Source organism: Delphinapterus leucas, chromosome 4, assembly GCF_059928025.1.
Source record: "Delphinapterus leucas isolate spDelLeu-1000000601 "Yukka" chromosome 4, BTC_Dleu_Yukka2, whole genome shotgun sequence".
Classification (NCBI taxonomy): Eukaryota; Metazoa; Chordata; class Mammalia; order Artiodactyla; family Monodontidae; genus Delphinapterus; species Delphinapterus leucas.
The window spans coordinates 34,857,623-34,873,873 of NC_143132.1; the positions used below are offsets into that span (position 1 = coordinate 34,857,623).

A 16,251-nucleotide genomic window follows, 5' to 3' on the forward strand; every position below is an offset into this window, starting at 1 on the left:
TGGTTGAGAGTCCGCCTGCCGATGCAGGGGACACGGGTTCGTGCCCCGGTCCGGGAAGATCCCACATGCCGCGGAGCGACTGGGCCCGTGAGCCATGGCCGCTGAGCCTGCGCGTCCAGAGCTTGTGCTCCGCAATGGGAGAGGCCACAACAGTGAGAGGCCCGCGTACCGCAAAAACAAAAACAAAAACAAAACAAACAAACAAAAAATCAGTGAGTAAAGGACACACTGTTTAATAAGTGGTGCTGGGACAATTGGTGATCCTTATGAAAAAAAAATGAAATGGATCTCTACCAATAATATTACTGAAGAATCATTTGAACATAGATTAATGTTTAAATATGATAGACAAAATGATAAAATGCTTAGAAGAAAATATGTTTATAATCTTGGGTTTATAAGTGTTTTTTAGACAAAATACATACATGTACACACACATACACGTACATACAAAACCTTAAGGAAAAGCCTGATAAATTTGACTACAAAAATTATAGACTTATCTTCCTTCATACATAGATAGATAGATAGATAGACAGAATGACAAGACAAGCTACCAACTGGGAGAATACACTTGTAATGAACATACCAAGAAAGAGCATCCAAAATATATCAAGATCTATAAATCAATGAGAAAAAAAATACAGACCAATAGAAAAATCAACGAAGATATTCAGGGGAGGATATATGAATGGTCAATAAACATACATAATGATGCTCAAGCTCACTCATAATTAAGGAAACACAGATTAAAACAACAGTGAGATGTCATTTCCCACCCACTGGATTAGCAAAAACTAAAAGTTTGAAAATATCAAGTAGTCAGCAAGGATACAAAATAACACTGCAGCTGAGGGTACACACTGGTAAAACAATTTGGCATTACATAGCAAAGTTGAAGCTATGTTAACTCTGGGGTCTAACAATCCTACTCCTAGGTAATACCCTAGGGAAATTCTCACAAATGGTCACAAGAAAATATTCAAAGATGTTCACTGAAGAATTGCTTGCAATAGCAAAAAATGGAAGCCATTGAAAGTTAAATCAGCCACAAAATGGGTAAATACATCATGGTGTAATTAAACAGGATGTTATATAACACTATAAACTGACTGGATTAAATATTCAATATATAGGAATAGGTAAAACATTGAAGTTCATTTTAAAGGTGTATAGAAATATCATTAATGTAAAGTTCAAAAAATATGCAAAACAGTATTATATAACATTGATACATACATATGTAGTAAAAATATCAAAAGAAAAATAAGAATGACAAACATCAAATTCTATTGTGATTTCCACTGGGTAGAGGAAAGGGAACACAGGAAGTTTTAATAATATCTGTAATGTTTTATTTTTTAAGGTAGGTGGTGTACACAGAGATGCTTATTACATTTTCCCCTATTTGTTTATGCCTAAAATATTTCACTGTTTAAAAAAAACTTAAGCCCCTGTGATGCTATGCACTATAGTGCTATGAAATTAGATTCTCAATTAAGGAGATAAGAAAAACACCAAGAAGCTTGTTTTATGCTTTGATTTCTTCTTTTAGACACCAATACTTTCACCACATTAGCCTTAAGGTTTTTCACTCTCAGCCAGTCTGAATGTCATGGGTAGAGTGGGGGTAAGAAACAACATGTAAATAAAGGCCCTTCTAAACATTTTTCTACTCCCCATCAGAAGACAATCTGAAAATATCTAAAAGCGGTTTTATCTTCAGGAACAGCTCAACAAGCTCTGTGTTACTATATTCTCCTGCCCCTAAAACATCAAATACATCTCACCTGTTTATGATGTGACATTCCTTTACCAAAGCAAAGAATTTAGGGCATAATTAGAGAGAAGGAAAACAGCTTGAAATATAAGGATCTAGGTAGTGTAACACTTTATACATTTACTGAATTTCTTTTTAAGCTAATCATTTAAGACAATAAAATTAAGACCAGCAGCAGATCTTTTCCTGGTTAGATCTGAAAATAAAGGGTACAGTTCATTAGTTCATTCATTCATTCATTCATTAAATATGTACTGAGTGGTTAATGTAGGCCCTGCCCTATGCCAAACTGAAAATTAGGGTTCAGAATGACATTCAGATTTCATCCAGAAAAGGTTAAACTGAGTAACAGTACACCAAAACTAAGAGTAAAATATATAATATAGGATCCTCTAAACATTCAACTATAAATAAGACTGTTACTTTGAAAGTGAAACTTCAATTATATGGGAAATTTTCTTATGCAGATTTACTTAAAAGCTGTTTTCAATAATGTAAAACTAAATGTGGTTTTGAATATTAGTTTTTGAATATCAGTTGAAATAGTTCTTCAGCTTGCAGTCACTTGAGTTTTAAGATCTGTTTAAACAGGTAATGTTTTAATATTTGTATAAAGAAAAATATTTTTACTGAATCACATTTCTCCTTTCATAGTGTCTTAGAGACACTAACACACATGCTGATTATTTCTAATCCTACACTGTAAAAAATGTTTTTTCTATCATTTTCAAGAGTTTCATTTCATTAGCACACCTCCTCTTCATGGAAATCCTGGTGTTAACTTCTACTACACATACATTTTTCTTGCTGAACTCCAATCTTCAAAGAAAAATTTGGAACATCTTCACATATGCTCCCAAAGAAAATCCATCTACCAACCATCATAAGCAAGGTAGAATATACTAAAGGTTTCATAAGGGAGAGAGAGGGGAAGGTTTGCAAGGGGTGTACATACATCAAACAACTTGAGATTTTGGCATTGGACAGCTGTCTCCCACATAAATCCCTCTTCAGCCACACCACCACTAGTCTTTTATCTCCTTGATTCCTTCTTCAATCAGTGTTCAGCCCTGAATTTTCCTTACTCTTCCTCTTTTATTAAATACTATTGCTTCTTTCCATTTGAAAGATGGGCACCAACCAAACTAACCACTTCTACTGTACTGCACGCATATGAAAGATTTTATTCTAATAAAACCAGTTTATCCCTAAAATTGTTTTCTAAAAATACCTAATAAGATGAGCTTTATTCTACAGGATACAGATATCTAAGGTCCAGGTACAGAATAGTCAGAAAAGTCATTGGATTTGGATCTGTTCTCATAAACTTAAGTCCTTAGTTAAGAAAGAAGGAACTACCATTAAGGTATATTTAGGTATGACTGTGGGAACTAATTGTGGAAGTACACAATTAAAAATAAGTAAATAAAAATTAAACATCCGATGATTGGTGTAAAAATATTAAACAAAAGTGAATGTTTTGTGTTTAAATGGAATTTTTTTTTAGAAAAGCACAGAAGGCAAAAATAATAAGAGATGAAAGATACATTTTGGGGGATTTTTTTTTTTTTTTTTGGCGGTACGCGGGCCTCTCACTGTTGTGGCCTCTCCCGTTGCGGAGCACAGGCTCTGGACGCGCAGGCTCAGCGGCCATGGCTCATGGGCCCAGCCGCTCCGCGGCATGTGGGATCTTCCCGGACCGGGGCACTAACCCGCGTCCCCTGCATCAGCAGGTGGACTCTCAACCACTGTGCCACTAGGGAAGCCCGGGAATTTAAGTCTTAAGTGTCATGAGACTTTATTCCTGAAAATAACTGAAAGTAAAGTAACATTAATAATGATAAATGGTTCTAAGGCATATTAGATATATCTAAAGTGCATAACCTTTAGAGCCAGATTACTCATTTTTCATTTTAATCCTCCATGACTTTATATTCTGAATCTACAAGATAGAATTAATTTTAATTAAGCACTTAATGCAAATAGTTTGTATCTCTATGTAGGCCTCAGGACAGGACCAAAAATATACTATCACCACCTGTGACAATTATTTGTTTCTCTATCACACACAGAACTACATATTGGGAGTTCTGTAGTTCAGTGATTCTCAAGCTTTAATCCCCATCAGAATCACTTGTTAAAGCAGATTGGGCTGATTAAAACAGACTGTTGGGCTCCACCCTCAGAGTTTTTTGATTCAATATATCTGAAATATGGCCTAATAATGTGCATGTCTAACGAGTCCCTACGTGATGTTGCTGCTCGCCGAGGGACCACGTTGAGAATCAACTTCCTGGCTCGACGGCTGACTTCAGGTGTTCTCTGCTCATAGCTTTGTGAGTGATGTTCTAGATTAGATTAGATTTATAGATTACCAAATAATGTTCCAAGTCAGTAGCTCAAGGAAATTCTGAAATAGAAATTATCACTAATAATCCCTCAACGTAAATATTACTCACATGAAATTTAGGATTTAGAATTTGGGATTCACTAGGGTTGTAAAGCTCAGAAGGATGACCAGTGAGATGAAGATTACAGAACAAACCTGATATATTAAGGAGTCTGAATGTGTCAGTGTGAGGAAACAAAAATTTGAACATTAAAAGAAAACATATATTAAGACCAATATTCAATATACTGCTATAAGTGTCTACAGAAAATGTTTCTTATAATATTCTCACTAACAGATTGCATGGTTAAAAAGTACAGGCCACTTTGATCAGAAAATGAATATAAATTTGAAGGCTCCTACCTAGAAAAGTAACATTAAAATTTTTAAGTGTTAACATTTTAACTCATCTTCCTTTCTGTGTGTCATTTCCTGCCATAACCTAGACATTGCTAGGCTCAAGGATGAGGTACCCCTAAAGCAATGTGTGCTTATTATTCTAGTCTTGGTGTTTTAAGAGCATGTTTCCTGCTTGCATAAATTATTTTATTAAAACATTTTCTAAGACTTTCGATGATTATCAAGTTTGAATAACCTGACACAGTTTAAAAACAAACATTTAAATAAGTATTTTATTACTAACAGGCTGAAATTCATCATCATATTTTATAATGCAAAAGATTCTATTTTTCCATAGACTCAAAACCAGCAGACAAATTTAAATCGAGATATGGAAAAGAAACGATGTGTGATGTGCAGTTTAACATGAACTGCAAACACACATTCGGCACAGGCGATCAAACGTTAACTAAGGTCACTGCATCAGGCACACAGACTCTGTATTATCTCAAGCCCAACAACCTTTCTTTTTCTAATGTAATAATCCTCACATAAAATTCTTAAATGTCAGCCTTCTTCAAATATTCCCAAACTCTTTAACTCACAGTAAAGTATTTCTCTTCATCAGAACTTAGCCACCTCATTTCTGTAGAGTTTCTCAGTTTAATATATATATTCCTTACGCATGGTTGAAATGGTCCCAACTTACTATGTAGAACCCCACCTTTGATGAAGATGCCAATGTGCTGAACAATGTGGTCCGTACTTGGGTCAACCCCTGCCATCAGCAGGCTTCACTGAGCTAGCGAAGTAAGGTCCCTGTTGGATGTGGCAGATCTAATATCAGCTCTAATACAAGCCCAGTACTGGCCTATATGGCAGATGTCAGTCACCTCCTATTTGAGTCGATATCCCTTACATCATAAGTTATTAAATATTTGGAATATCACCCCCTTAAAACAAGTAAACACCCTACCTCATCATACAATGTTGTTTAATTGTTTCAAGCTTCATATTATTCAAAGTTTACATAGATTTATAATGCAAAGTTGGCTTGTCATGATGGAAGTTTGGGGACTTCTCTCATGTCAAGGAAGCATCCAGTCTGTTTCCAAGAAGTCATAAGATCCAGAACAGGAACCTCCTATGGCATTGCCCTTACCCAGAATTATGGAAGGACCACACAATTTTAGGAGGTGGAGAACAGCAGTCCTGACATATAACCCTGTGCTTTTTGATCACCCTCTCTTTTTCCCCTCCAGATAATTCTTCTCCTCAGATGGTTACTTGAGAATCATCAAATTTCTGCTAGAAGATAGTACCCTGGAAATAACCTTAAGACCTCCAGCATTACTTCTTAGGGAAAACTGCTCTTAAAATACATTAGTTTAGGAGAGCTGTGGTTTTCAAGAACAAAATCTAGAGTATGTCAGAATGCCACTAACTTCAGAACCAATGGGATGCTAATATCATTTTAAAGAACAATATGCTCAGTCCTATGATATGCAGCTTTCTGGAAATTAGGGAACAAATTAAATAACCTAGAGTTTCACTCACTAAACTGTTCTTAAAGGCATGCATAGAAGAAACGTTCTCCGTGACCAAAAAAAAAAAAGTGTGGCAAAAGTGACTTTAAATAGAATTAACTACGTGTCTTTATTATAGGAATAGTATCTATATTATGATACTTTTATGAAAGAAAGGGGGTGGTAAATGAATATACAGTTGGCCCTCCATATCAGAGAGTTCCATATCCACAGATTCAACCAAACGTGAATCAAAAATATTAGGGGAAAAATTCCAGAAAGTTCCAAAAAGCAAAACTTGACTTCACTATGTACTGCCAAATATTTACATAGCATTTACTTTGTATTTATAACTATTTACATAGCATTTACGTGGTATTAAGTATTATAAGTAATCTAGAGATGATTTAAAGAATACAGGAGGATGTGCATAAGTTAAATGCAATACTACATCATTTTGTATAAGGGATTTGAGCATCCTCAGATTTTGGTATTTGCAGGTGGGGGAGGTCCCAGAACCAATCCACCAAAGACTGAAGGATGACTGTATGTAGTCACCTATGATTTCAAAAAGCATGAAAATAGAACCCAAAAAGTGAAGAGAAATTATTATGTATATGAAGAGGGAAAACACAGATTAGTTTTGTAGGATTGTACCTTGCTTTATTTTGACTATAAGACCAGGTAAACAATTTATAAAATTAGAAAATTTAATAAGTCAAAAAGAGGGGAAAATAAGAAAAAAATAAAAAGTCTCTTAAAATGGAAACAAACTGAACCTGTGTGATGGAATTTGCAGATGGGGATTTTAGGAGGTAGTTAGGTTATGAGGGTAGAATCCTCATGAATGGGGTTAATGTCTTTATAAAAGAAATCCCAGAGAGATCACTCCTGCATTCCACCAGGTGAGGATTTCACAAAGAAAGGACTGCAGTCTATGAATGAGGAAGAGAGCCCTCATCAGATACTGAATCTGCTGGCACTTTGATCTTGGACTTCCCAGCCTCCAGAACTGTGAGAAATCAATTTCTTTTGTTTATAAGCCACCCAGGCTGTAGTTTTTTGTTATAGCACCCTGAACAGACTGAGATAAAGCTCATCTCTACTTTTCCGTATAATAGGAAATTTCCATAACAAAATTGTAAAAACTATGTTATGAGGTCTCTGTGAACAAATACTTGTCCAAATCTCTTTCCTTGCTATCAGTTGTAAAAAGTGATCTTATCAGCCAAAGAGTGTAAGATTTTAATTTATTTACGGTTTTAAACACAGATTAACAAACTGCTTTCTGGATAAGCAGTTGCAGTTCAGACTCCCACCAGCAGCATATGAGAATTGTCAACTATCCATATCCTCATCAACACCGGAGATTATATATATATATATTTTTTTTTTTTTTCGGCAGGCAGGCCTCTCACTGTTGTGGTCTCTCCCGTTGCGGAGCACAGGCTCCGGATGCGCAGGCTCAGCGGCCATGGCTCACGGGCCTATCTGCTCCGTGGCATGTGGGATCTTCCCGGACTGGGGCACGAACCCGCGCCCCCTGCATCGGCAGGCGGACTCTCAACCACTGTGCCACCAGGGAAGCCCGGAGATTATCGTTTTAATAACAAGGCATGCCTGCCTTGTTCAACCAGGGTTAGCTAAGAGAATTAAGTTCGAACGCCCTACGGATCCATTGTATGCAATAAATTAACTTCTCTTCAATGCATCTTAGAATAGTACCTGTATGTACTACACTTGGAAGAATTTAGAAAATAGGCATTCAAATAATTTTCTGTGTTCTGTGGATCAGATTCGGAACCAGCATGAGAAAAGTTGCCTCTCCTTATTGTCCTAGCTGTAAGAGATAGCTTTGATACACAGTGTTTTCATTTCTTTTCAAAGCAGGTTATAATTATAACTTCTTATATTCTCTTTAATCCTATTTTTATTTGGGAGAAATTGAGTAGTGGGTATTTTATTTTAAACTTTTTCGTTTAGTTCTAGTTTTATTGAACTGAATATAATAATGTGGTGTCCTTCATGGTCTAATACAGTGGTAACCAATCCAGTTATTTATTTACCAATCTATTTATTTTTAGCAGTATAAACCATTCAATTATCTCAAAATAGATTTTATGAAGGACTCCAGCATAGAAACTATACAAAACATGTAAAAAAGCAAAGCTGCTTTGCTTGAAGTGCCCCTACCTACCTCACCTCTTTCTCTCCCTCTCAGAGCCTACCACTCAGAACTCAGTTCTAAAAAGTGCTCCAGTGTATGATCTACCTTTGCAGATCTTCCATAGATCCTTAAAATATGTCATTTCTTTTTTTTAATTCTCCATTTAATTTTAGTTTACTTCATCCACAAGTTAAGAATATGCTAAATTATGTCATGACGATTGGTTCTAAAAATTTATTCAATTTCTAACAATTCTTGCCATCTACACTTGACCAAAAGTAAATGTTATTTGGGACTTAAGGATAAAAGCATTTATCGCTGCTGTGACTTATATTACTGATCTCTGTGCCATTTTATCTGGTTTGTTTTTGGTCTGGATTTGACTCCTTTTATTTTATAATCTTTCAGTGAAAGTAAAGCAGAGAGAAACTAATGGTTAAAGCCAAGAAGAGGTACATTATTTGCTTAGAAAGAATGCAGAACAGGACAAAATAGGAAGGGGAAAGAATGGGAGAGAGGTACTAATGCAATATGGTCAATCATCAGAGGAAGGCATCCCATGTGCCAAGAAGGGTTCTCAATTATGTTTTAACTGGCTAGTACATTGAACTGTATCCCTCCATGTCAGCAAACATCTGGAGCTTAGTTGGAGGACTCTTACAGCACGTACTCCAGTTCATCCATTATATCACTACCAACTGCAATTTAATCTATTTATGACTCCCCTGAAGTCCTAAATTTGACTTTAGGACTCTTCTCTACACCCTAAAACACAATCTTTCATCTTAAGATGTTCCACTTGAACCAGTCCCTGTTGTGAGGGCATGGGAGGGGCCTACAGTAATCAGGAAAGCAATTATATAGATCTCCCTGCTAACCCTATAGCCACTTATGAAAATATTTCAATGAAAGTAAAATAATATTTTCTAACATGGCTAGCAATGTAACAGAAGTAAACCAATGTGTCAATGGTCAATTGATTTTCAACAAGGGTGACCAAGACCACTCAATGGGGGAAAAATGGTCTTTTCAACAAATAATGCTAGGACAACTAGATCTCCACACACAAAAAGATATATTTGGACTCCTATCTTAAACCATATACAAAACTAACTCAAATGGATCAAGTACTTAAATGTAAGAGCTAAAACTATACAACTCAATGTAAAACAGTGCTGACACCTTGAAAAACAGTCTGGGTGTTCCCCAAAATGCCAGAGTTACCATTTTGACCCAGCAATCCCACTCCTAGTTATAAACCCTAAAGAAATGAAAACATATGTCCACACAAAAACTTGTATATGAATGTTCATAGCAGCATTACTTATGATAGTCAAAAGGTGAAAACCACACAAATGCCCATCAACTAACAAATGAATATACAAAATGATGCATATCCATACAATGCAATATTATTTGGCTATAACAATGAAAGAAGTACTGATACATACTATAAGATGGAAGCTTGAAAACATTATGCTAAGTGAAAAAAGCCAGTCAGAAAAGACCACATATTATCTGATTCAAAAATCCAGGATAAGAAAATTTCTAGAGACACAGTAAGTGGTTTCTTAAGCCTAGGGGAGGGATGGGAAGATTGTGAGATTATAGCTAAAGGGTACAGGGTTCCTTTGAGATAATGAAAATATTCTAAAATTCATCGTGGTTATGGTTGTAGAACTCTGTTTTAATATACTAAAATCCATGAAATTGTACACTTTAAATAGGTTAGTTGTATGGTATGTGAATTGTATGTCAATAAAGCTGTTAAAAAATAAAAGTATTTTAAAGGTCAGGTAGCCGTTATCTGTTCATTTCTATTGAGCTTTTGCGCTAGACTAAAATCAGGTTCTATCAGAGATATTGTAAAGGGAAAGACCACAAAGGGAGACACATATAAAAATTTAATACTGAAAGATAGCTCAGTCAATAAGTAGACTAAAGAGTCTAGGTGGATAGTTGAAGACTTTGAAGAGAAAATAGTTAATTGTTTCAAGGCTTTGAAAAAGTAGAACTTGACCATATTAGAAGCTGGGGGGGGGGGAAATAGGCTTTTAAGCAAAGAAAAATGTATATCTTCTCCTTCTGGAGCCCAGATTTTTAGTAGTTTTGTGAGTGATTACCAACCGAACTGCTGCTAATGTTAGAATTTACCTTGGACTCTGAAAGAGACCCATAAGGAACAGAAATCTAAAACTATCATACAATCCACTCCCTTACGATGGAAAAAAAAAAGGTTTGAGCAGAGGCTGTCTCAAAACTAATGATATAAGGGAGGGTTTTATTATGATAGAAGAACTAATGAAAGCCATTAAAATAACAAAAAATAGGATGATTTGGTGACACTGATGGCAGCAGCAGTAGTTATGGACCGTCCTGTGAGGAAAAGGTGTTTTGTTTTTTTCTTGTTCAAAGCTAATTTCTTGATTTTGTTCTTTCTTTTTGTCTGTTTTCAAATATTTTCTCACACTCTGAGGTTTTCAAACAATCTCTCTCTTCAGGCTCTTTACTCTCAGCATCCAAATATGATAGAGTGATGTATTTGCTAATTCTGAAGTAACATCAATGACAATGAAGAAAACCTCTCCTTTGGTCCAAGTCATCCTTTGGTTCTCCTGCCACTGACAGCCCAATTTCTTGACTCCTATCTCCACTTCCTTATATCTCTTCATTCCCTAAAATATTTCTGAAATACTCTGGCAAAGGTCACCAGTGACCTCCAACTTTCCAATCCCAATTGTTCTTTTCAGACTTCAATTTATATGAGCTTTCAGTGACACTTGAAACTCTTGGTCACTCCACCTTCGGTGTCAGTTATACCCATCTCAGTTGGTTCTCTTAAACGACTCAGTGAAGATGGGGAGGAAAAAAAGGGAATGCACTTGAAAGCTATTTCAGAGTTAAAATTGATAAGAAGCAGTGTTTTAGTTATTAAGGGTGACAGACAGTGGTTACTTGGGTGGTTACTGAAAAAGGATAGGGAATACAGAACTAGGAGAAAAGAGAATTTATAGGAACTGTAAATGGTCAACACCATCTATTACTGCAGAAAAGTCAAGTAAGGAAAAGATACCTAAATTGAGAGGCTGGGATATTTAATGGGAGAACACATGTGACTGAGTGTACTATTATTTCTATTATTATTATTTCTATTACTTCTCTACCATATTTTTTTCTTACCACTAAAGAAAAGTGTACTCTCTGAAGAATGAAAACCAAAAAACATGAATAAAAAAGACACTGAAGCACTCATAAACCGAACCACCTCTACACTAACACCTTACTTTAAAATTTCTCATTTTTTTTACTATATACGTATTTATATGCACAGACATGTGCATTTCCATAATGTAAATTATATACAAAAGTATGTATATACATATATAAATTTTTAAACTTACAGTTTTGTATCCTTTTCTACATACTATATGATCAGCATTACTCCTGTCAGTACATATTCATTTATGATGGTAGTTCCCCAACATGGCTGCTTTTAAAAGTTAGAAGTCAATAGACTCCACCCCAGGTCCTTGAATCAGATCCAGGAGTAGATCTGTACTTTTATAAAGCTTCCTAATTTTGTGCTATGCACACACAGGTTTAGTAACCAATAATCTACAATATCATTCTAGAAATCTGACAGCAAATTAAGGGAGGGATCTTCTTTAATTTTCCAATTTATTTAAGGAAGGAAAGGAGTGAGCAACTTTATATACAGAGAAAAAGCAAGCAGCAAAGGGAGAGCCTGACAGGAGAAAGAAGAGGTAAATAGACAGATTTACCATGTTAAGGAAGAGAAGAGAAAATGATTCAACGCATATATTCGTGACATCAATTTCTTCTACTAACTTTTGAAAGCATGTGGGAAGGATAAATATAGATACAGAGATCTTTTTAGGGAAATGGTTTGGAAGTTGAAATATTCCTTTCTGCTGTCTTCTATTTTCTCTGAAAAGTAAAAGCAAGTATTATACTAATGGAAAATGAGGAGACAGTGAAATAAGGGATTATGCAGGGAGTGGTGAAACTGAAGTAGCTACTGTGGAAGATGTAAGAAAGAGATGACTGGGGATGTGCAAGTGATTTCTGTAGAGTGTTAATGGCCATGAACCCACAGAAGCAGCAGTTCATATGGCTGTGTGATTTTCCTCATGGTGGCTAGAAGCTGCGTATGAGCAGAAAAATTACACAATTTGATGCGAGCAACACTGCAGATTTACAGGGCGAGTGTGGTAGAAGCACTAATGTTCAAAGGAGATGAAACTTTCAGGAAGAGAGAGGTTGGAGAGCTGGAGAGCTTAGAGCAAGGGATCTAGAATAGATATCAATGAGCCATAGACACATCAGAAAGCATCATGGATCTAGACGTCACATTCAGTCTGGAATAACTGGTATCATGGAGTCGAGAATAGGGAAATGCTGCTACAGCAATCTTTGTACCTTTTACACAATAAATTTTACTAATGCTTTGCAACAATTCCCCTGTCCCTCATCAGTAGTCTCATTCCCCCCCAACAAAAAAAAATCTTGCTTGCTACCCTTCACCCTGCCTAAGCATATCAAGACCTCTAAAAAACAGAGCCACCCGAGCAGATTCATATATATATGACTGAGAAATAAATGCTTACTTTTGTAACACATTGAGTTGGGGATAGTGTGTTACACAGCATTACTGTTGCTATAGCTGACCTGTGCACCAAGTAAGAGTGAGCACTACCCCTCTGAACTTCCCACAAATAGTCTAAACCTGTATCTATTATTACCTGCATCTATTACTGTAAACCTGTTACCATTTATTATATGTGTCAATACGGATTTCCTTGTTTTTGACTATAAGCTAGCTGAAGGTATAGATCAACCAAGTATTCCTCATCTTTGTATGCCAACAGCCAGTACATTATTCCCATGTAAGTACTCAGCAAGTTTTTACTGGAAGAATAAACTTATAACTTTTTATGCCAAATCAAGATCACAAGACAATTTGGAAACTGGAAATTTAGCAAAGAACAAAATTAACCAAAAAAACTCATTCCTTTTTAGTTTTGCAAGAGAACATAAATAGTATTCTTCAATAAGACTTCATTATACACTAAGATTACAAAAAATTAACTCTACATTTAGCAAATAATATAAATCATTAAAAAGCACACAAAAAGACCTAGGTAATTCCTTTTTATTATTCTTCCCAATTAATATGGGTCACTAACTAAATAGCTTAAAAGAAAAACTATAGTAATTAAAAGAAAAAAATGTATTTACTTCTATTTAAGGTAGATCTTGATTATTTTCCTTTATGTGCTAAATTCCAGAAGTATTATATATAGGTTGTATAATATATAAATATATTTCAAAAGGTCACTTTTTTTGAGTGGTGACACTTAATTATATGTTAGATTAATTATATATTATATATAAAGTAAAAAAGGTTACAAAATTGTAAGTTTTAAAAAGTGTTGGAGTTCCCTGGTGGTCCGGTGGCAAGGACTTGGCACTTTTACAGCTGGGGCCTGGGTTCAATCCCAGTTGGGGAACTAAGATCCCGCAAGCCACATGGTTCAGCCAAAGAAAAAGTATGCATATATATTATATATAATATATAAATTATATGTAATTAATCTAATATATATATAATTAAATATCACCACTCAAAAACAGTGATCCACTAAAATGCTCTGTATGCTATTAATCTAAAGATTCACAAAATACATAATTATCCATATATAAACACATGTAGCATCTAAAAAGACCTCTACATGTTATTTCTACATTTATAACACACATAAGAAATAATTCATTAAGGCTGTGCTCCTTCTTTTCTGAAACCCAAAATACAAGAAAATTGAATCACTTTGAAATGAACCAATCTGTTTATTAGCTCTGTGGGGTGTAAGAAAACTTCAATTGCTACTCTATGTCATACTGATATAGGCATAAACTCTCAGGTTAAACTTCTCTCAGTAGTACAAGTTTCAATTTGGATTTTAAAATGCTTGAGGGCATCAATTTTCACATCTTTCCCCACTCCCATTTCAGAAATCTGAGACCCAATTTCAGAAAATTACAGACAAGTTATATGGAGGTTTAACATGTTCAAGAATAAACATAACTGCCATTAAGGAAATTCCACATTAAAATAAAGAACATTTAAACCATTTACTATTATCAGGCTTTCTGGCTTCTAATATAATAGCCATTTATCTAAATTCAAAAGAATAATCATGTTTTTCTTAACAACTGCACTTAGATTCAAAAATTCTACAATTTAGAGAGGACCTTCAAGATGGTGGGGGAGTAAGACATGGAGATTACCTACCTCCCCACAAATACAACAAAAATACATCTACATGTGGAACAACTCCTACAGAACACCTACTGAATGCTGGCAGAAGACCTCAGACTTTCCAAAAGCAGTGTGGCTGGCAGGGTCTTGGTGCTCTGGCCAGGTGTCAGGCCTGAGCATTTGAGGTGGGAGAGCTGAGTTTAGGACATCAGACCAGCAGAAACCTCCTGTCCCCACAAAATTTCAAACAGCAAAACCTCTCCCAGAGAACTCCACCTCAACACTAAGAACCACTTCCACTCAATGACCAGCAAGCTACAGAGCTAGAAACCGAAAACCAAACAACTAGCAAGACAGGAACACAACCCTACCCATTAGCAGAGAGGCTGCCTAAAACCATAATCAGTTCATAGACAACCCAAAACACACCACCAGACTGGTCCTGCCCACCAGAAAGACAAGATCCAGCCTCATCTACCAGAAAACAGGCACCAGTCCCCTCCACAAGGAAGCCTACACAACCCACTGAACCAAACTTACCGCCTAAGGGCAGACACCTGCAGCCTGCAAAAAGGAGACCCCAAACACAGTAAGGTAAGCAAAATGAGAAGACAGAAAAATACATATAAGATGAAGGAGCAAGGTAAAAACCAACCAGACCAAACAAATGAAGTTGAAATCGGCAGTTTATCTGAAAAAGAATTCAGAGTAATGATAGTAAAGATGTCCAATATCTTGGAAATAGAATGGAGAAAATATAAGAAACGTTTAACAATGACCTAGAACAACTAAACAGAAAACAAACAATGATGAACAACACAATAAATGAAACTAAAAATTATCTGGAAGGAATCAATAGCAGAATAACTGAGGAAGAAGAACGGATAAGTAACCTGAAAGCTAAAATAGTGGAAATAACTACCACAAAGAGGAATAAAGGAAAAGGAATGAAAAGAATTGAGGACAGTCTCAGAGACATCTGGGACAACATTAAATGCACCGACTTTTGAATTACAGGGGTCCCAGAAGAAGAAGAGAAAGAGAAAGGGACTGAGAAAATATTTGAAGACATTATAGTTGAAAAAATCCCTAATATGGGAAAGGAAATAGTCAATCAAGTCCAGGAAACGCAGAGTCCCACAGAAGATAAATCTAAGGAGAAACACACCAAGACACATATTAATCAAACTATCAAAAATTAAATACAAAGTAAAAATATTAAAAGCAGCAAGAGAAAAGCAACAAATAACATACAAGGGAATCACCACTGGTTAACAGCTAATCTTTCAGCAGAAACTCTGCAAGCCATAAGGGAGTGGCAGGACATATTTAAAGTGATGAAAGGGAAAAACCTACAACCAAGATTATTCTACCCAGCAAGGATCTCACTCAGATTCAACAGAGAAATTAAAACCGTTACAGACAAGCAAAGGCTAAGAGAATTCAGCACCACCAAACCAGCTTTACAACAAATGCTAAAGGAACTTCTCTAGGCAGGAAACACAAGAGAAGGAAAAGACCTACAATAACAAACCCAAAACAATTAAGAAAATGGGAATAGGAACATACATATCAATAATTACCATAATGTAAATGGATTAAATGCTCCAACCAAAAGACAAAGACTGGCTGAATGGATACAAAAGCAAGACCCGTATATATGCTGTATACAAGAGACCCACTTCAGACCTAGGGACACATACAGACTGAAAGTGAGGGGATGGAAAAAGATACTCCATGCAAATGGAAATCAAAAGAAAGCTGGAGTGC

General features: G+C 35.8%; 1 protein-coding gene across 7 annotated transcripts in view; it reads right to left on the minus strand.

Moving 5' to 3' along the window:
* Positions 1-16,251, minus strand: part of GBE1 (1,4-alpha-glucan branching enzyme 1) — a 297,233-nt gene that overhangs the window by 186,918 nt on the left and 94,064 nt on the right. The window lies entirely within an intron of this gene.